The sequence below is a fragment of the Cyanistes caeruleus genome, chromosome 1 (assembly GCF_971803275.1).
Source record: "Cyanistes caeruleus chromosome 1, bCyaCae1.hap1.1, whole genome shotgun sequence".
NCBI classification, from domain to species: Eukaryota; Metazoa; Chordata; class Aves; order Passeriformes; family Paridae; genus Cyanistes; species Cyanistes caeruleus.
Genome location: NC_141701.1, coordinates 46223446 through 46236566, shown reverse-complemented (window position 1 = coordinate 46236566; position 13121 = coordinate 46223446). Strand labels below are relative to the sequence as shown.

The 13121-nt window shown below is 41.0% G+C and overlaps 1 long non-coding RNA gene across 4 annotated transcripts in view; it reads left to right on the top strand.

Moving 5' to 3' along the window:
• Positions 1-13121, top strand: part of LOC111924923 (uncharacterized) — a 131893-nt gene that overhangs the window by 51067 nt on the left and 67705 nt on the right. Inside the window, exons 10-11 of one of the 4 annotated variants that reach the window (XR_015287014.1) lie at positions 1635-1739; positions 1859-1950. The exons of the other annotated variants lie outside the window; for them this stretch is intronic. This is a non-coding gene — a long non-coding RNA (uncharacterized LOC111924923). The remainder of the gene's footprint in view (positions 1-1634; positions 1740-1858; positions 1951-13121) is intronic. 4 annotated transcript variants of the gene reach the window in all.

Here is a 13121-nt window from a genome sequence, read left to right as displayed (position 1 = left end):
CTTGAGGGAAACAAGCATCAGTTGTGGCCATTAATTTTATGAATGATTTGTTGGAAACTGCATTAAATGGCAACATCAGCCCACAAATGAGCTTTGAAATGTTCTTATTCCGAGCCTGTGCAGATGGGCAATTTGCTGTGTAATCAGTTTTCATTGCCACCCTTCCAATCAGGGTCACTTGTCTTATAGCCATGCTCTTGTTTTGCAGTTTTGTATTTCACACTATCCTAGAAATGCTTGCATGTACAAGTCCAGTGACCAAAAGATAGGTAACTCAGAAAATACAGCAAGGTTATGTCCAAAATCTCTTTGAAGTGGTTTCTCAGCAAATATAATGCTGTTGGAGTGTCAGTAAAAGAGACATAGCTGAAGAGGAGCTATCATGCAACCAGTAAGGGATAGAACCTGAGACTATTGCTCCAGCTAGTCTGTGAAACATATACATGTGTGTTGTAGCCTAAGTAAGTTATAGCAGTGGTAATCTTGTATGCAAATTAGAAGACATGTGAAAGTAGAAGAGTGATATGGTAGCTTTGTAAATCAAGGACAGTGTCACTCAAAATACTTTATGGCTCTCCAATCACTTAGACACTGCACTGGAGAACATACAGAGATTAACCACCAAAGTGATACCAAGATCAGAGTATAAAACATATGGGAAAATATCAGAGGAACTGAATTTATACAGAGATCACTCACTGGGGACATTACCAATATGTAGAAGTGCCTTTAATGAAGTAAGGGAATTCTTCACATTAGTACAAGAAGGTAGAACAAGAAGCAGCAGTCTCAAACAAAGGAAGAAAAAGTTTAGGTTAGATACCATGACTTTTTTCCTTAAAACAGGCAAGCTGGGTATTGAAATAGGCTGCCCACAGAGAGGCTATCTCCTTAAGACATGAATGAGAGTAGATAAAACTCCACATGAGAGGGAATGACAGAGCTATGAAAGGTGGAGGTGTCATTTTGAGCCCTGCCAACTCTCCTAAACCAAGAAGTCACCTCTGGAATTAGTGGAGAGGGGTGGCACATGTGCTGTGGCCCTTGAGCCCCTATAGTGTGAGGAAACTAGTAGCTGCTCACAGGAGAGGGGTATCACACCATTAGCTCTTAGAGCCTCCAAAGTGGTCAGGTGAGGTAGCCCCATGTATTTATGAGGATTTGGATGACTCAGGAATTTTCTTCCAGTCCTTTGTCCTTGGTTCCAAATGGAGTATAAATTACATATCTTAGTTTGTAAAGATTATTAATTCACTCGGTGATGCAATAAAGCAATGAAAGACAAAGAGGAATAGGCAGAAAAAATCCAGTGAAATAAAGACTTTCATGTGGTATCTGTATTGAATTTCCTCATGTAGGAATTCCAAAGTATCTTAAAATAGCATAGGAAAGTTAATGATAGACTAGGTTTGAGAGAATTTTCATTGTGAGTTGAGAATGGCCGGATTTGTTCTAAGTAATGAAAGTACATGTAAATAATCTCAAGAAGAGATGCAGATTTTTTCCCTACCACTCTGCACCACTTCTTGGTTCCCAACACACAAAATCTGAAGGGCTTTTGTATATTTTGTGTGTTTGTATATTGGCATATATTCCCTTAGCAAGGGCATTTTTAAATTTTTTTTTTCCACAAGCCTAGTTAAACAGAACTCAAAAGACTGAAGAAATAAATCTTCTGTTACAGAAGAAACCTCCTGAAAGTACAAACCAGGATCACATTAATATCTGATACCTCAGAGGTAAAAGCTCAACTGTGCCCCATTAGAAATATTCCATTTGCAGGGCACCCTTCTAACCCTGTTATCTTGTAAAATGCTGGACCATAAATGGGTCATTCTATGCATGCTTTCTGTCCCAGGACATGAGTTTGGTGTATTTTTTTCTGGAGGAGGTGATGAGGAAAAGGTGCTGTTACTCTTCTGGTTGCTTTTTTCCCCAGCTGTTTTTAAGGTAACCCTTTTGAAATCACTCTCAGAGGTTCAGAACACTCGGAAAGATCCAGGCAGAGAGGGAGGATAGTGCAGGTGGGGCACTGAAAGGCACAGGATAATACAATTTATCACATGAATTTAACCAGAGCTAGAGGGTATCTCTCTGCCAAGTGTGATTTGATTCATGTGGACACATACACATGTACGTGTGCACACACAGATGTCAGCGTGTGCGCGTGTGTATGACAGAAATTTCTTCTGTGCTTCCTACTGAGGGTATTCGCTGGAAATGATGTATGAAATGAAATCCCCATGCTCTCGGCACGCAGGGAATATCAGACAGAACTCCACAATCATTGCAGAGATGGGCTTTGCTATTGGCAGATCAAATGCAGCCAGAAGGGCAAACCAACCTGAAAGACTCTGGGGAAAACAAATATTTTTTTTTAAGTTATAAAATAATGTTCCCACCCTTTTAATATAATTTCTCCCATTTTCTCTCCCTCTGGCATTCCCCTGGGCAGCCAGCTACATTAGCTGGAGCCTTAGAGAGATAAGAGCCCTCCCCACACGTATTTCCCCTTAAAAGCCCTTCACAATGTGTTAAAATTACATTTTGAATAACACTTTCTAGCTTTTTTTATTAATTTTTTAACGTGTTTTTACCATCTGAGGTTTCTTCTTAGCAATAGTGGTGGGCAGTCATATGGGAAAGAGGGGCTTGTCCTCTTTTCTCTCCCACACTCACCAGCACCATGCATTTGATGTTGCCTCTTTGAAACCCAAAATAAATAAAACCATGTCCCTGCTATGGCATGAGTTGTAAGGGGAATTTATGACAAAAGAAGTGGTTTCTCCAGGCCTTCACACCGGAAATCTGTGGGCCATGGGGAAAACCTTCCACGGGAAGGAGGAGGTATGGACCTACCCTCTTCTGGGGTGGTGGGGTTTCCCTCCACCCATGGCCCCTGCTTAAGCACACCTTAGCATTTCCAGACTGCTCCGTACGTGGTGGGATCATTCCAGCTTGGCTATACATTGCTGAAGAAGGACGTTTATTTATAATACGTGGTGTAGGAAATTAGGCCATTGTACTTCTGCACAGGGGAAAGATTCATAAAAAGTCACACAGAATTATTCTTATATAAGTGACAATGACATCGTTGTAAGGAGGAAGCAGAACTTTATTTGTCTTACTTAAAATGATATATAGAGCACTTGTCTGTTTATTCCACTGCAAACAGCTTCTGCAAAAACAGCGGTAATTCCCTAGGGGGTTCTGCTGATAGTTATAAGTTACTTGAGCAAAATCTCTCAAGTGAGCCACTGCCTTACAGGTAGCCATTATTCTAGATTCAAAGGGCTTTTTGTTGTGTTTGTATGTTTGTTTGTTTGTTTTTTAAAATTATGTTTTGTGTAATGCTGCTTTTTAAAATATAAATTGTGTCATAACATTGCTGCTTTTCAAGCGGGTAAGTATCCGTATCTAAATCAAAGGATGCACTGCCAAAGGAGAAACCAGTCAATAAATTGGCCTCACAATCAAATCTGGCTCAGGTTAAAGCAAAGTTAGTTTGATGGATTCAGCTGAAACCTAGTAAATAGCAGCCTACATAATTAAGCTGCTCTACCTTCATGCAGTCTCCCTGGAAGCTTATGGGCATCTCTAAGGCACAAGAGTGACAATCAGTAGCTAAGCCGAGGAAATGAACAGGCAATATTGCCCACCCAGACGTCATTCCTTACCCCCCATTACCATTGTCTCACCTCTCAGAAGGATTAGCAAAATTTGTCTTCGATTCTTTGACGGGACTGCAACATCCTTCTCTAATTTAAGAATGGATTCTGGGTCTGAAAATCAAATAACTGATATTATTCAGCGGGCAAAAAATCAACACCGAAACTTGGTCTTGCTCTCTCTTTCTCATTTATGCAAGCTTATGAGCCTATTGTCTACGAAGTCTCAGCCTTCAGAAGCACATTTGGAGGGTGTTTTTAAACAGATGACAGGAAGAAAAAAAATTAAAAAGTGGGTTAAAATGAAGTCTTGTAGTCCTCACAAATACATTGTAATTTTTTTTCCAGGGGGTAGGGAAGATAGTAATGAATTCTTTGATGAAGCCAAAAGAAATGGGAATTGACACTGAAGCTGACATGGGCTTGCACCATATTCTCATTATTAATTAATTACAATCATCAAACTATTTCTCAAAAGTAACTCAGCTTTCCATAGCTCATTTTCATTCTTGACTGATATTTTTCTGGTTGCTCAGCAAGAATGAAAAGTACAAGATTTTAGTTTCATTTTAGTGTTTTAGTCCCAAAAAAAGTTTTTAAAAGTTGAAAATGAATGAAGATTGGCTTAATTTATTCATTAGGAAAAAAATAAAACTAAATTAATTTCCAGGAAATTAATGCAAAGTTTCTAATTTACTTTGAGAAGTCATCATCATTTCTTGATTATTTTTGGTTCTTTGGTGACCCAGGGAAATTCTCTTTCACTATGACAAAGCTTCTTTTTCTGTAAAAAATGGTAATAATAATTACCTGCTTCACAGCAGTGTGGTAAGATTTACTTAATTAGTGTTTTCAAAGTGCTTTGAGATCCTAGGATGGAAGATGCAATAGAAATGCAAAGTATTATTATTATTCAGAGTTAACAACCAAATTTCAACCATTTGCACTTATCCATCTTAACAGCATGTACTCAAGGGAAGAAAACACATAACTTGTCAGCAGACAGTCCTCTTAATGTGGGTTATAAAACCACCTTCTTGATTACCATCTGGAGTAACATTCACAAGTGAGGGATAGCAGATGTGTGCGCATGGAGAGATGTATCCCCTTCCCCAATCCATTGGGCACATCAGCGTTGCCATACTGTATCCATCCAGCCCAGTATTACGCCTCTGATGCCAGCCAGCTCTTGATGCATAAGGGCAAACAAGAGCCACTCTTGCCTTTTTCTCCATCTCTTCAGAAAAAAAAAAAGCAACAAACAACACAAGCAAACTCCCCTTTCCTCTTTCTACTTCCCTCTTTCATAATAACAACACAGCAGCCAACTGTGCAAAGCTCAACAGTGGATGAAAATGTCTTCCTGACCCCTGTGTGCAATTAGTTTCCTCCCTGGAGCATGAGATTTGATTATTTTTGCCGTTATCTTCGCTTGTACAGCCACAAGTGTTATTATCTCTTCTCCATTTTTCAGATAGGCTTTTTTTTTTTCCCCTTGAAGATTAGCCTGAACCTTCCAGAGTCCTTGCAGTGAGGTGCCCCGCAGTGCCCTGCGGAGATGTGCTGCCTCCATAGCAGGAAGCAGCACCAGTCTGCAGTTGGCTTTTGCATCCCTTCTGGCCCCTTGGACCTCTCCAGAGGCCTGCAGGGCAGGGGTGGGAATCCCTACAAGGATATGGAGGCAGAGGAGCTTTGTGAACGATGTGCAGAAGAGAAATTTACTGTGATTTAATGTTAAGAAGAGGGTGGCTTGACTTAAATTAAATCTGCCCGGATTCTGCTGCCATCCTGCCCATTTTTTGGGGGTTGAGGTTGTGGGCACACAAAAGGAGCAGTTCTGCAACTCTCACCTGTGTTAAGCCAGCACTGAGCACATGTGGTTTAATGGAATACAAAGTGCGTGGTCCTGGTGCCATTTTATTTGCATGTCTTGGGTGGGAATAAATTGAAAGCAATCTTGCCCTCAGGACAGAAACATCAGCCCTGCCAAGCACCACACAGCATGCAAAAAGATCCACCCAAAAAAGCAGCCTGGGTGGGGAGAAGGCATGCATGGCTGCAAAGGATGGCATGGGCTGTGCTGTCAGAACGGCTTGTGCAATATTTTCCAGAAGTTCAGGTCCAGCACAGGAATTCCCAGAGATGCTGTGTCCAAGAGGCATCCTTTTCACTGCTGCTCTCTCTGCCCCTCTGTGTTTTATGAGCAGGTGAGGCCAATAAAACACCTCCCACTTTTAGGGGGTGAATTTCTGCTGACACCGGTGGGCTTCAGATCAGGCCCCTGCTCTAAGTCAGGTGCTGACATTTTCAAACTAAGGGCTGGGAGTGCTGGAGTACTTAACTGAGTGCCAAAGAAACGCTGTAAGAAATGCACTAACAAAATATTTATTAAATGAGCCACTTCCTTATTTTCATTTTAAATCATGTTAAAGAGGAAAAGATTTATAGGTGACAGAAAACAATATTAAAGTCGGTCAAATGCACTGTGGATCCCCAGGATGCCGCTCAGGATAGTGACAGGCTATTTTAACCTGCTTTGTTGCAGTGATCTCAAAAAGCAGGAGAAAAGCCTGTTTTGGCTGAGCAAGTCTCTTTGTGCTGCCACGTGGCTTTTTCGGTGGTGAGCCAGGGTTCAAAGGAGCATGGTGTATCTATCACTGCCATAGTTAATCCTATCATTAGTTAAGCAGCCTTCTCCCACATTAGCAATGTTTACCTCATATTGCTCTAGCATTCATTTTCACTAATATGGTACAAAAGTGTAATGATGTATAAGTGTTTTTTAATGTTAAGTAAGTGAATACAGGTGGGTAATTTACCACTGCCTCTATACAGATTGGAGCTGGCATTTCAGAAGGAAGACTCTGGACTCTTTCTTCTATGTTTTTAATATATAATTCTTTGTTTTTAATTGTGTTTTTAATATATAATTCTTTTTATTTTTGCAGTGTCAGCTGCTACTGTTCATAGTTTATGCCACTAAGTCAAAGCCATAAGGGCCAGTTATTTTGGAGCCAGCAGAATGAAATGTTTGTTTAGAAAGCTTTCAATTATTCATGGGATTAGTAGTTTTGATGTGGAAGCAGGTATTCTTTACTTGTATCTGTGTTAAGAAGGAATATTTTGGCACTCACTAGGAACTAGTGTGTGCTCCTGGGGCATGTTCTCTCTTGGAAGAATAAACCTTAAAATGAACCAGCGGTTTCTGTGTTGCAAGATGGAGCATGCACAGGTTTCACACCAAATTTATCAGTTATCTCGTTTATCCAGATATCCCTACTTTCAATGTAGAATACATTCTTGTTCATTCATTCCTGTTACTATACTAATGCCCAGAAACTCAAATGGAAGATTCACTCTGTAAAAAAAAAAAAAATTAAAAATTAAAACACAGAGAGAGAGAGAGAGAGAGAGAGAGAGAATTTGGATCAGCAACCCAACCATCCAAATATGGATGGTTCCCTACATAATGAATGGACAGGGGCTCAGGAAGCACTGAAGCCAACAGGCTTTGTGGGGTCGCACAGGTCAGACCCCACAGGGAGACCTGTGTCTGTGCAGCTTCTCACGTGCAGGATCGAGCTTCATTTCCACTTCAAGGGAGTTCTGACTCCCAAGCTAGTGTTCCAAGATTATTTCTTCTTTTTTTTTTTTTTTTGTCTCTGTTCCTTTTTTTAGAATTCCTTTCTTTGAAACGTTTTCCTCAGTAGTAATTGCTGCTAAAATTTCACAGAACATTTGCAAAAGTGACAGCATAATTCTAGAAAATTTCAAACATTTAAAAGGCATTTGTACAGAATTTTGGTGCTGAAAAGCTTGGTTGGTGAAGTTTTGCTCACTGAAGTTAGCTAGGTAATTTTTGCAAATCAGAGGACTTAAATTGAGTATGCTCTGCTTCCATGCATTTTCTTGCTATATTTGGCATAACTGGAGGAAAAATTGTATATCAGAGATTCTGTTTTAAGGCACCAGATGGGGATTTCAAAGACCTTAGAAACAGCATTGAAAGTATTTACTTAAGATCAAGAAATTTCCAGTGAAAGCCCTATTAAAAGAAAAGTATCTGGTAGCTTAAAATATTTTTTCACGTTTGCTTTTGCATTAAATCAGGGTGCTAATTAGCTCTTGGTGTGGCAAAAAAATGATGTCATTTTACAGAGTCTCCCTGTTTTCTACTTGAAAAAGACCTAGACGTTTCCAGGTGGGCTTCTTCTCCATGGGGATCAGAGGAGTCCACCCTTGAGGGGCTTCATGCAACCTTCTCCAGGGAAGCCCATGTGCCCACAGCAACTGCGTGCACATCTCTCACCAGCAAAAATGCCGTGTGTGAACACAACCACGGATATTCAAAGCATCCTTCCTTCTGGGATCGGGAAAAGGATGCACAGCTGGTGGGAAATACAGGTCTTTGCTGGCTGGTGATCCTGTGCACGCAGATATCCAGGGATGAGGACTGCTGTCCCCGCTCCCAGCCCAGCTAAAGCTCCGTTCCATTCCCAGCCCTCTCCTTCCTTTCCTTCGGGCTGTAGCCTTTCTTTGTTATTTTCCTCTGGGGCTACAATTTTTCCCGGCTAGCCACAGACAGTATATAAAACACATTTTACTAAAGTTCTTCCAACAAAAACTTCATTGAAACAACTTTTAAAGTTGTGAAAAAAATAACAGGAAATTCACACTTAGGCCCTTGAGGATGAAACATGACATATGTCTTCCAACACATAGGCACAATGGGGTGCACTATAAAAGTAAATAAGGATCACACCATGGTGCCTAGCTGTTGGAGGACATGCCTTTTGCCATTAAGTTATCATTTCCTTACTTTTTTTGTCCAAGCTCCCATGTACTTTTAATTGTTGACTCCAGCGACTAAATTAATCTTCTTTCTTTTATTTTAATAAAGCAATGTGTGACCTGCCTTAAGGTTAGAGACTAAAAATTAGCACAAGCATTAACATTTAATATACCAACCAAAATGAAGATTTACATTGCAAACGGATAGGCAGTCTAAATTTAGGCTGCTCACAAAATGAGGCTATACACAAATGTATTTCATTAATTATATATGTCTAGGAGAACTTAAATACAGCCAACATTTATGCACACTGAGTACATGTGCCAAAAATGTTATAGTCTTGCAGTGGTGAGTGCAGTTTTAATTTGCATGTACAGTGTGTTTTTTCAATAAAAAAGGGAAAATTCCCTATAATCTGCCCATGCTTTCATTTTCCATTTAAAATATTGGCAAAAAATGTCTTGGTAGTAATGATTATAGACTTCATTATTAATATCCAGGATGCATTTCATTCATTTGAAAGCCTCCCTTGTGAAATATTAGCACCCATTTGGAATCTTTTCATTCTCCAAAATGATCAGCTCTGGGGATTTCCCTCCCTTTGGGAGTTCTGGAGTATTCTTAAGGCCAAGTCATTCCTCAGAACATGGCAGAGAGGTAGAAACACCATTAACTATCATCGGGTTGCTCTCCCACATGACAATATCACATTACTTATTACTGGAATGCACTTGTGAATTCTGTTTTAAGAGGCCCATTTACAGATGAAAGTGTGCACCCCAAGAGCCTCAGGCTTCTGCAGGAGAGCTAGCCTTGGTGTAACAAGAGACCTCCTCCTGGCTCTGCAGAGATTCGCTGCATCTTGCCATTCCTGCAAAACCCAAATCCTTGAATTCCCCATATTTTTACCCAGTAGTGGAACAGCAACATACCCTTGAGTTAAACAGAGGATGGCCATTGCTCTTGGTTTTTTCACATTCCTACCTGACAATGCCAATTTCATGTTGGAAGGGGCTAGCTGCTGAGCCAGCAATCTATTTTTGGTTCTGGGGTACTTATCTTGAATGCTGGGCTGGGGGTAACTGTGCTGCATTTGTAACCCATCTGATTTCCATGCATGGGTCCTATCTGCAGAGGGACATAGCCTTCCATTCAGCTGGGAATTCAGGCCTAGGAAGGAAGGTAGCTGCCATCCTCAGCTAAAGGGGAACATAAATTTACCTGTGAATTGTGGAGTAAACAGCTGCTGAGTGATTAAAAACTAAGTAAGGCTGAACCACTTATTCAGGTTTTTAAAGCTGTTTGCTGCAAGCATCCTGCAAAGTGACAGATTTTTTCTGCTATATAACAAAGCATAAAATGAAAGGAGCCTTTCTTACTTCATGACAGCTTAAAAGTGCTGTGCTGTCTTTTTTTTTTCCTCATACTCCAGAGTGGTGTCACTTTAGGAGAATAGCTGTGCTAGGAGGAACCAGTGTGTGAGAAGGGCCCATCTCCTCTCAAATGGCACACAGCATTGCAGAGATGAGACTGACCCTTCAGCAAAGGAAACTGGAAGTTAAATACTGACAATGAAAATGTCAATAAATGAAAAATTGTCTAACGAAAAATTCTCAGGATCAAGTCTCTTATGGAAAAGAACGTTTTGCAAGAGTGTGTCCAAAAAGAAGGTTGCCCAGGATAGCATGGGCAAGCTGTGCTTTTAGTGATGAACACAAGCTCCTGAAAGCCACCCATTCACATCCTGAAAACCACATCAATACTGCCCCTGGGGCAGTGTCTGCTATAAGCAGCAGATCGCAGTCCAGCCCTAAATGGCAATTGTAAATATACTTCCTGCATTACCAAGGAAAGCCATGACACCTTTTCTAGTTTATGTACTATATACAGAGGAACCAGAACCCTCACCAATGAATTCATTTGGGTCAGAATAAAGTTTCCTATCAAAACTGAGAAATATTAGACACAATATTTACCACACAGACTCTGAGGGATGTTTATCTATATCTAGCATTCTTTCTATTAAGAGCTCTTTCTAGCCATTGCTCAGAAATTATGTGAGAAGAAAATACTTACAGACCTGGTCCTTCACAGCTTGGGTTAGTGCAAACCACTGTCCAGCAAGGGAGCAAGAGCCATCTTCTGTCTTTAGAGGATGGGAACATTTCCTCACAGAAAACGATGCACTGCCTTATAGTTAGGCTGTCAGAAGAAAGCAGGGGCCATTAGATAAGGAAAGGAACCTTCCTCTCCACCCCTCCAAGAGCGATGCAGATCCAGACACTAGGGCTGAGCAGCATCTACTTATCATTTTGGTCAACTCCATAGTAGTTCTAGCATGGTATCTGCAAAGGAAACAAGCTTGTCTAGTATAGTGACTAGACTGCTAAAGAAGAGGAGTTTGCTGTTCTTATGTGAGGCTGTTTCTCGGGAAAGAGATTATCAGAGCAGATGAAACCTCAGAAGGAGAAACATGAACTATGAAGGGTCCTTTCTGAAACTCCTTGGAAGCCAAGACACTGGGATCCAATTGTTGACATTTCTATTTTATCGCTAGCAGATGCGCAGCAGAGCTTGGTTTGACAAAGGGATGAGCATGAAATAAAGTAATGGGAAACTGTCCAAAGGAATTTGAAGAGGCATTTGGAGCTGGAATGACATGACACTTTCTATTTACAAGGAGTTTTGATCAGAATCCTATCTGAATCAGTCTTCAGGGTTGATGTTTGAAAAAGTTTGGAATTCCACTTTAAAGTTTTGATTTAAATCAGCTCTGGGTCTGAACAAGAACATATCATGAACTTTGACTCAAATAAACTGATGATTTTCATGTAGAATTTGCAGTGCTGCATACTTCCAACATTTATTATTCCTAATGAATTAATATAATTATTTTCTTCTTTTCTTACCTCTTATACCATCTCTTAAACTTGGGGCAGCTTTCTGATTGCTACATAAAGCTCCTACCCTCCCCTTCAAGCTTCTTAAGACAAACTTCCACTTCCACTGAGTTAAGCAATAGCAAAATAGGGAAATAGGTTAGTAAGAGGAATAGTCAAAATATATATATATATATATATATATATATAACTGGATGTCCTACAAAGCTTTTTGCATCTATACCTGAGAACTAATGCACTGTATACTTGTCTCACAGACTTTCATGTATTACTCATCTGCTTAAATTGTTAGCAGCTAACTCAGTGACTCAGAGCTTTCTGCTGTTCTGTAACAGCTAGGTATGATATTTATACAAGAAGCACAGCACTTGCACAGCACAGCATCCTGTCAGAGATGACTCCAAGTGACATGGGGTCTAGACCTCATAGTCCCTCTGAATGGAAGAGCTGGGTCCCTGGGAGGATGGGAAGAAGGAGTCTTTGCCAGGTCATCCTTTGGGAGTAGCATGAAGAGCTGAATATGCTTCTGGGGAAAAAAAATCTTCTGCTCCTTTTCTTGCAGGTGTGGCATGGAAAGGATTTTACTGCAATGACTGCCCACAGACTTCTCAAAGTCAGCTGCTTCACAAGGCAATCCCTGCTCACTCAGCCTCTGCCTAAATTGTTTATGCCAGGAGAAGAAGTTGGGTCTCCCTATTTTTATCCCCTTCTCATGCTCCTGTTGTGCTGGGGTGGCTTCTTCATGCACTTGCTGGAGCCCCAGAGGTTTAACAGCTGGGTCTCTGCTGGGTGCTTTCTTACAGCTGATCAGTCACTCCACTCTGCTGGCCTCTACTTCCCACCCCTCTGCCTGGCTTCACAGCTGTCTATCAGGCAGCTCTTGCCTCTGTGCTGTTCACAGACTCTCTCTCATTTCAGTATTTATCTCTTTCTGTAGGAGGCAGCTGGTTACAAAGAGCCCCTGCTGCTCTTTTGTTCCCCAGAGCTGGATTTTCTAGGGCACATCTCTGATCATAAGATGTTTGTGGGTGAAAGAATTGGTCATGCTGGACATTTGGCTTTTCTCCCAAGAAGACATACCTTCCCTGGAATCTTTTGGTAAAGACTTAGCAACGTTTTACATCTTGTATTCTGAATCATTGCCCAGCTGCCCAGATGACCTGTTGCTCTTCAGGTAGAGTGGAATGAGCACAGCAGCCCCAGTCACCCTGACTGCATCCCAAGCATGGTAAGATAGCATTATCTCTGCTTCTTGAAACTGCAAAATAAATAAGGAATAGGGAAATGATATTGACCTCACAGTCAATGACCCTTTCATGAACTGAGTCTCTTGGTTTATAACTCTGTACACAGCTTGTTGCTATAAATATCTCAGTAATCCAGTATGAAAACAACGTACATAAAGAGATGTGAGGAGTTTGTCTTCCTTGCAGCTCACCAAGAAAGTGTGATTTACAGTGAGACCAGCACTGTTATACATTTAAAGCAGGCAGTCCTTGTAGTCAGCAACCTGTGATAGTAAAATAAGAGTGCTGCCTCAATATTCTCTCCAGTACCAGTGGGAAGGCTGCAGCCCCAGCAGATGCAGCAGGGACAGAGAGCACAAGAGGAGGAGGGCAAGCAGCACAGGATTGCCGTGTCTGTCCTTGGACAGTGTTCCCAGTGCCTTTTGTGTTCTCTTCTTCGGTCCCTGAGAGTTGCTTAAAGTTTTAGGAGGGAGGGATTGATATGGCTGCAATGACAGCTGTGAGTGTTGTGTAT